The 9,539-nt window shown below is 37.4% G+C and overlaps 1 pseudogene; it reads left to right on the top strand.

The window, feature by feature from the left end:
- The first annotated feature begins 1,956 nt into the window (after positions 1-1,956).
- LOC123800081 (adenosine 5'-monophosphoramidase HINT1 pseudogene) lies at positions 1,957-2,531 on the top strand (annotated as a pseudogene).
- Positions 2,532-9,539: the final 7,008 nt, after the last annotated feature.

Here is a 9,539-nt window from a genome sequence, read left to right as displayed (position 1 = left end):
GGTTGAAGCATGATAACAAAATCTGGACCCACTGACTTGTGGACACACACAGAAAAGGTGCTTTAAGTTGAAGTAACTGTTGTTAATTATTTTTTTTAATGGAGAGAGATATAAGGGTTATTTCAAAGTTCTGTGTCTATAACTCCTCCGTGTCTAAGCTATTAGCCTATGTACGAAAGTCTTACTCAACATCTCAAGTTGCTAGCTAAGCACTTTATGAACTCGATAGGAGCCTCTGCATACCACATTTTGTTAAGAGATGCAGTTGGGTTCTGACTTAATCAATTGCTCCAGTAATCTGGTTCCCCCTCACCTGCCAACTGAACATACAGATTATTGTAGAAATGTCACTGGTGAATTCTAACACATAAAAATGAAATTTCCAGACCAGTTCTTCAAGAACTAAATATACCCAAACTATGAGGAGGTGGGAGCATAGGTGAGATCCAGGATTCTGCTGAAAATATAAAGAAAATGAGAATACATGCTTCAATTATTAACTACATTGAAAAAGATCAAGTTCCAGTGTCAGATGTTGGAGGTCAAGTGAGAACTCTGAAATACGAAAGTACCAACCCTTTTTACCACCTAAAAACACATGACTCATCCCTATAAACCAAGAAACAAAAGACTGAGGAATAAGATATTATCATTTCCAGTTGATACCAATAAGGCATTGGAGTAATTTACTCATTGGAGAAATTTATTAGTTGCTCCAATCAGTATTGACTTGGGGATTTTTATATATGAGAGACTTAAAAGTGGAATGGAGGAGAGAAAGACTTGGCTGATAGGAAATATAAAAGGACATTTACAAACATGTTAATATAAGACTGAGGAAGATTATGGAAAGCCAATGCCTCTCTAATGATTTCTCTCCTTGGTATCACCTCTAGTCAACTCATGTCCACTTCTAGTTCAAAGCTACCATCAATGTGATCTTCCACTCTGAAGGCCAACAAGGAAGATTCTTCTGGATGGAACATTAGATCCCACTTTCAGAGGAAACACGTTTTATTTATCACCCCTACAATGTACTTAATACATATGAACCATAGTTTATTTCAACAACATTTATGAAGCATCTACTTTGTGGCAGGCACATTCTAGAAGCTGATGCTACAAAGATAAATCAAATATTACTTCTCTCCTTAGGTAACATGTAGCTTAGTGAGACAGCCATGTAAGCAGATATTCTTCTAGAATTGAGTCAGGGCAGTGACAGAGTTACCTACATCGCCACTGAATGGAAAATTGAGTACCAGTTGAAAAAAAGGAAAGAAAAATCTAATTTTAATGAGTATATATACAAATACCTTTTAAATGTAAATAGTACGTTTTTTTCAAATTAAAAAGATACTTCACAACAATTACTCATTATATTGTACTAACTTTCTATTACAAATCTCACAGATATACTTATTAAGAAAATTTTCCTTCAGATAAGGCAAAAGAAGTGAGTTCTCATTTAACTCATCATTCGTTCATCTTTTCTGTTGTTTATTACTTAATATCTATTATCTCGGGCCTAGACTAGGCCTCCTAAGTGTTTTATAATTGATCTTGGAAAAGTCATTTAAAGGCAAACAGAGCCTTCACATCTGTATATTGAGCATTATAATGTTTTTCATTTAAATTGTTATGAAGATGAAGGGTCGTAGAGTAAATGTGGGAAATCTACATGTTTGTATTACTATAACTTGGAAAATTATATATACAAGAACAGAACGCCCATAAATCTTCTGATATTCCTTAATTCATGGGCCTTTCATCTCTCTGCTCACAGTTACTAAAAGCTCCCTGACACTGATTCTCAATTTACTCCAGACTTCAAATAAAGCCACATGAGGAATTTCCAGCTTCCACTTGGAATGTAGAAAAAGGTAATGAATATTGCTTCCATCTTAACAACAAGAAATACCCAGCCTCTCGAGCTTCTCCCTGGGGCGGTCGTGCGGGAGGGAGGCCGAGATGGCAGATGAGATCGCCAAGGCTCAGGCCGCGCGGCTGGTGGCGACACGATCTTCGGGAAGATCATTCGCAAGGAAATCCCAGCCAAAATCATTTTTGAGGATGACCAGTGTCTTGCTTTCCATGACATTTCCCCTCAAGCACCAACTCATTTTCTGGTGATACCCAAGAAACATATATCCCAGATTTCTGTAGCAGAAGATGATGATGAAAGTCTTCTTGGACATTTAATGATTGTTGGCAAGAAATGTGCTGCTGATCTGGGCCTGAAGAAGGGATATCGAATGGTGGTGAATGAAGGTTCAGATGGGGGACAGTCTGTCTATCATGTTCATCTCCATGTTCTTGGAGGTCGGCAGATGAATTGGCCTCCTGGTTAAGCGTGTTTTAGGGATAATTTTCCCTTCTCTAGGCAATGGTCAATACTTCCCAGTTCTAGTATGTTAAACAGTATACTTACTTTTGCCTGTGTATGGAGAAATTGAGGAAATAATTTTTAAAACCCATACATAATAAAATACAATGTTGCATGATTTACAGTCAAAAAAAAAAAAAAGAAATACCCAGATAATCTACAAAATCCTAATTTTTCTTGACTCTACCAGAGAGCTGAGGTCACAGGATAATTAACTTGCTTGACATTGAAGGAGAGGTAGATACCTCCACGGAAAGTCAGGACCTCGGTACTTGCTTCCTGCTAGCAGAGCACAGGCAAAAGAACCTTAGACACCACATAAGCTGCTCAGAAGAAATCAACTTAAATTTTTTAGCCAATTGTTTACAGTCAGGTATGGACTGAAGAAAGAGTGTAAACTCCTGGCTGCCACAATACAAGGCTCTTCTTGTGTTGTACCACTCACAGGCTCTTCTCCATGAACCTTACCCAGGGCTCACAGCAAAGACTGGGGCATTGGGGCAGGCTGAGCCATACAATGAGTCATAGAATGCCAACTGCTTTAAATTCAATTCTACAATCATTTTTTGAGTACCTGCTGTGATGCAATTAAACACAGACCTTGCCTTTAAAGAATGGAGGTGTGATATATGATCATTTCTCAACCAATGGAATCTTTTCTTACCTTTGAATAGAGGCAGAATTTATTTTTTCTTTCTTTTTACTTACTTCTTTATTATTAATATTAATGCTATTATTAATAGTTAACGTTTATGAAAGCCTAATAAGTGCAAGCCCATATTACGTCACTGGAATATGCTAACTGCTTTATAGAAATTATTTTGCTAATCCTCACCATAACCCTATGAGGCACCATTATTATTGTCCCCATTTTGTAAATTTAGAAGGAGATTTTTAGATTTTTTTTTTATTTTACAATTTAAAAAACACCAGGAGGCAGGAGATTTTTGAAAATTAAGCAAATTGCTGAATAATAAGTGACTTAATAAGGTAGAATTTCATTGAAGGGGTAACAGTTTATAAGACATTTGATTGCTTTTCACAAGATGTGGAATAAGAAAGGATTCAGGAAAGCATTAAAGAGAAAAGAAATGGGAAATAAGATTTCCAGAAGAGTGATGGTGTTTAGGGAAACCTCTCCCTAAAGAAGAATCTACTAAACTGATCAACATTAGCAAAGACGATCAGGCAAAGCAGAGTGGTCTCAGAACTGAACAAAGGGCTTACAACAACTCGAGGAGCATTTATTCAAAAAAATCTCCGGGAATATGCTAAAAACAGTGGGAGGTGGTATCATTTCAGCCAGGCCTTGCAGAAGAACTGTTTGAGCAGGTTTAGCAGCTGAGTGGCATTTCCCATCTCCTCCAGTACCCTGAGTTGGAAAAGTTAATCGGGATGCTCTTGGCAGCCAGCGACCATCAGCAGATCCCATTTTCTATAGGTCTCTGCTGTAGAAGGTCTATCTCAGGAATCCCATTTTCTATAGGTCTCTGCTGTAGAAGGTCTATCTCAGGAAGCCGAAGAGCAAACAAGTTGCAGTCATTCCCCCACCCCAAACTCATGTTGCCTACGGAGGATCCCAGCATGGCCAGCTCTAAAGAGAGAAGCCCCCCTTGACCGCACAGCTCTGTGCTGTCAAAGAGCTGTTCTGGTGGCTCAGCAGCTGAGTGGCAGCTCCCATTTCCCTGATTATCCGGGGGTGGAAGACCGAGTGGTTAGATCTGGCAGCTGATGGACATCAGCAAATTCCACCTTCTGACTCTAGGCTATGGAAAACTCTCACTAGGCAGTGGCCACAGTAGGGTGGCAGCACTAGTAGCCTCAAATACACACACATGCACATAGACCTCCTACAGGGAGGGTCCAAGTGGGGCAATCAGCAAAGAGCTCCCCAACCCCCCTGCACCTCCTTCTCCGTAGTGCAGAGGTTGTACCCATGCGAACATCAGAGCAAGCCCCAAAGTCTGCCCTCGCCCTGGGACCAGGCTTCATTTGGATGTGACTATGGAAAAAGATGGTGCTCTGGGGCATCGTTGAAAACAGCAGAGCTATCAATTAGCAATTAAGGGAGACTAACGGCTGAGAGCGAATGTGATAGAACAACAACCACATTTTCACAGGCATACAAGAGAAAGAGAAAGTCAAAGAAAGCACAGCTAAGACCAGTCATTGCTGGTGGTCAGGAACATTTTGTGCATGACCAAGGCTGCAAATTCTGAGCGCAAGCAACAGAGGCTGCAAATTGCAGGGGAAATAGACGGCACTGCCTTGTCCAGATGAGTCACTAAAAAAGAAAAATAAGCAAACAAGCACAAAACAACAAGGCCTATACTTGTATTGTTGGGCCTATAACATATAGAAACGTAATATACTTAGAAAAAATAGCACAAAGGAGATAGGCAGGAACCAAATTGTATTGAAGTAAGAAAATGACAATAGTCACTAAAATTCATAGAGAAGTAAGTAAAAAACGAAGTAAGAAATGAAGGAATAAGAAGTGGTAAATATGAAGGTTAATATAACCCTCTACAAATACATGCTTTCTTGCCTTTCTACTCTCAACTTCTTTGAATGAAAAGAAAATAAATACAGTGATAGTCGCACCACTGTATAATTGGGTTTGTAACATGCACAGATATAACATATAATAATAATAGCACAAAAAAGGAGAGAATGGAGCTATATGAGAGTAAAGATTCTATATCACATTAGAATTAAGTTAGGTAAACGTGAAGGAGATATTGGTAGCTTAAGAGATATGTTATAAGCTCTAGAGCAACCATTTTAAAATGTTTAAAATTTTAAAATTATTTAAGGAATTAAAATATCACACTAGAAAATATTATTTAATTAATGCCAAAGGATGCACTAGATGAAAAAGAGAGAGAGGGAGAGAGAAATACATGAGACATAAAGGGAAGTGGTAGATGTAATTCAAACTATACTGATACTAAAATTTTAACAGTCCAATCAATAGGCAGATTATCAGATTTGATATAGAAAACAAAACTCAATATTAGGTTATTTACAAGACACGTTAGACTAGAAGAATTGTTTGAAAGTAAAAGGGTAGGAAAATATATAACACATACATAGCACTCTTAAGAGACCTGAGGTGGCTAGACTGACATTTCATGTAATAGATTTTATTATTATTATTTTTTTACAAAATAGACTTTAAAACAAAAGATATTACTAGAGATAAAAAGAACATTTTACAATGAGAAAAAGCTTAATCACATTAGGATGTTATAAACAGATATGTACCAAACAGAAATCCGAAATATGTGAAGTAAACACTGACAGAATTGAAAGGAGAAAAAGACAATTCAACAATAAAATTGGGGACATCAACACCTTATTTTCATTAGTGGGAAGAATAGTAAATGCAAGATAAATGAGGAAATTGAAGACTTGAACAATGCTATAAACCAACGAGACCTAACAGACATCTGTAGATCACTCCAACCAATAACGACAGAATATACATTTTTCTGAAGTACACATTGAGTATTCTCCATACCATATGTTAGGCCATAAAATAATCTCAGTAAATTTAAAATAGTTGAAACCATACGAAGTTCTCTGATCACAATAGAAAAATTTTAGAGAACAACGGCAGAGAAAATTTGGGAAATTCACAAATATGTGGAAGTGAAACAACATAGTCCTAAATAATCAAAGGATCAAAGAAGAAATCACAAAGGAAATTAGAAAATTCCTTGAGATAAATGAACATGAAAATACAACATACTGAAATGTATAAGATGCAGCTAAAGCAGTGCCTAGAGGGAAATTTATAGCTATAATATCTAATTAAACAATAGAAATATTTCTAATCAATAACCCAGTTTTCTATCTTAAGAAAGCAGAAAAAAAAGAAAACCAGCTAAGTCCAACACTTTCATAAGGAAGGAAATAATAAAGAATAGGGTGGAAATAAATGAAGTAGAAAATAGTAAAAACTAGGTAGAATCAATTAAAGTAATAGTTGGTCTTTGAAAAAACCAAAAAATGGAAAAAAAAATTTTTAGATTGCTCAAGAAAAAGAAAACATTCAAATTACTAAAATCAGTAATGAAAGAAGGGACATTACTACCACATTCAACAGTATGCCAACAAATCAGTTAGCTTTATATGAGACGGACAAATTCTTAGAAAGATACAAACAGCCAAAGCTGACTCAAGAATGGGAAGTCTACTATATATATATATATGAATTCATATATATATATATATATATATATATATATATATATATATATCAAATAGAGTTTCAATTAGTAATTTTAAAAGCCTCCTGAAGAAAATCCCAGAGCCAAACTGAATCTAGCAACCCATTAAAAAAAAAAAAAAAAAGGATTATACATAATGACCAAGTGGGGTCTATCCCACAAATATAAGGTTGTTTAATATCTGAGAATCAATTAACTTAATGTAGCTTATCAATAGGATAAAAAACAAAAACCATATGATCACCTCAAAAGTTGCACAAAAATAGCATTTGACAAAATGCATCATCCTTTCATGATTAAGAAAAACAAAACAAAGAACAACAAAAAAAACCTTAACAAACTAATAGTGGAAGAGAACTTCCTGAACCAGACAAAGAATATTGACAAAACCCGCAGCAAGCATCCTAGCTACAGTCTTAACTGTAAAAACTAAATGCTTTCCCCCAAGAACAGGAAGGGGACAAGGATGTACACTGTTGTCACTTCTATTCAACAAGGTACTAAGTTCTAGGTTCTAACCTGGGTGATTAGGCAAAAAAAGAAACAAAGTCATCCAGGTTGAAGAGTTAAACTTAAAACTATCTCTGTTTTCATACAACAACAAGATCTAGTATAGAGAAAATGCTAAGGAATACATTAAGAATTAGTAGAAATCATAAATGAGTTAGCATGGTTTCAGGATAAAAGATCGATGTACAAAAATCTATTTTTATTTCTATTCACTAACAGTGAACGGATGGCTCATCCCTGCCCTTCTCCATCAGCTATGCCACATACATAAAGAGGGATAAGGTCAATAAAAGCACTTTGACTAAAGGAAGAATATATAACCAACTCACAGAGGCACAAAACAGTTTTAAAACTTAGAGCCGCAGCTCTGCTCATTCCTCCCATTCCCAAAGACTGGTGGTTATTATCACTAGGGTCACTTTTACTAAAAGAGAGAAAACAAAGAAGAAAGCTTTGTTGATTAACGGAGGAATCTTCCAGGCCGTTTTTAGCACAGAACTATTTCTTTTCTCCACATGAAGACAGGGTGTTCTAAAAAGTCCTTGTCATTGCAGCAATATTCTCATGGCCCATAGAGAGCCGTGCAAGCTGTGCAACAGCGCCTGGAAACAGAAGTGAGCAGCCATTATCTACGGAGATGCTGTTGATACGTTCCATGCAGTCAGGACCCACGGGCTCTAAGGAGAGAACCTGCAGCAATTTTTGACACAGAGACGGACTGTGTATGATAGTATCTCTGAATTAGGGAGGGAACCAGTGATGACAACTCTAGGTGACACCAACCCTGAGGGTGACAAAAGAAGACAATGAAGACCAGAGCCTGTGCAGAGGCATGGCCCCACACAGCACGCTGTGTGGCTGAGCGCTTCACCAACCCGCGTGCGAAGATCTCAGGTACTTCACCCTAGATCCTAGTGACATTGGTATATGTATCTTATTTTTGAATGGCTGTATATTTTATTCCATATTGTTTTTTTCACCTTTGTGTATGTGTGGGGGGTGTCATCAAAAAATGTTAATTGAAACACTATTAAGGAGAAGAACTCAAATTGATCGGAACTGATCATGATCGCTGTTGAAGGACTGAGAGGACCAGAGAAGGCTGCCCCTGATAGGATGGATCTCAACAGGGCCCCATCTTTACAAAAGCATTAAACAATTACAACAATTGTTCTTTATGTTAGTAAGAAAGGGTTAACAAATTAGCAAAGGTAGGATTTTTCAAAATACAAAGAACTTTCTGTTTAATTTATATCACGGTGGGAAAACCTGTCTTAAGAAATAACGTATTTGCCATCATGTGGAGGCGTTTAATAGAAGCAGGATGGTAATTCATCAGAGATGATGCCGGATGGGTCATGCATAGGGGGGAATATTCTCTCAATCATTGAGAAATATTTATTGAGTGCTAACTATGAGAATGGTAAATAGGTTTCTGGTTGCATGCCAACTCCAATGCAGAAGCTTCCTGGGGCAATGTCGAGAGGCACGAACTCTGTAGCAAAGACTGCTATAATAGTTTGGTAATACCTATCACAGAAGCAAGAGTGAGAAGACATAGATTAAATTCCAGGTTTTATACTCCTGTTTGCAAGCCCTGTTAGGTACTGAGAATACAATAGCAAATTTACAGCAGAGGGATAGTCCCTGCTTTCATGAAGCATACAAGAAAATAGACAGACCTCTATGAATGTCTACCAATGGGCTTTCTAGGAAAAAAACAGAAAAGTTTTATCCTAATCCCCTTCCACTAAGCTTACTCTTGGTGCTAACTGAAAAAAAGTTTTCAGGTATGAAATAAATGAGCAAGAATGTTTACTATAAATATAGAAATTTTCTGTGGGACCGTCAAGAGCTTTGTCACATCATTTACTTCCCGAATGTCGTTGAAAACCTTGTTGGGTCAGGCCCAACAACCGAGGAGCATCCAGTGAGGGAACCCATAGGTCCAAGGATATCTTTTCCGTTCTGTAACCAGTGGATCGCAAACAGCCATCTCAAGGGAAGTGTTTTTGGTTTTGTTTTTTATTTTTGGCAAGGAAAACTACAAGTCATGGTTACGGGATAAAAAGTAATGGTATGAAGTATCCAAGAGAAAAGATTCCTCTTTAATTTCAACACTGATAAGAAAAAGAGTCGATGATGGGGTGCCTGGATGACTTGGTCGTTAAGCATCTTCCTTCGGCCCAGGGCGTGATCCCAGGGTCCTGGTTTCGAGCCCTGCATTGGGCTTCCTGCTCTGCTGGGAGCCTGCTTCTTCCTCTCCCACTCCCCCTGCTTGTGTTCCCTCTCTCACTGGCTGTGTCTCTCCCTGTCAAATAAATAAATAAAATCTTTAAAAAAAAAGAAAGAAAGAAAGAAAAGAAAAAGAGTTGATGAGAAAGTAACAGCTGAATGCAGACATGTGG

This window comes from Ursus americanus, chromosome 2 (genome assembly GCF_024610735.1).
Source record: "Ursus americanus isolate L20-20 chromosome 2, mUrsAme1.1.p, whole genome shotgun sequence".
NCBI lineage: Eukaryota > Metazoa > Chordata > Mammalia > Carnivora > Ursidae > Ursus > Ursus americanus.
This window is presented reverse-complemented; position numbering and strand designations above follow the sequence as displayed.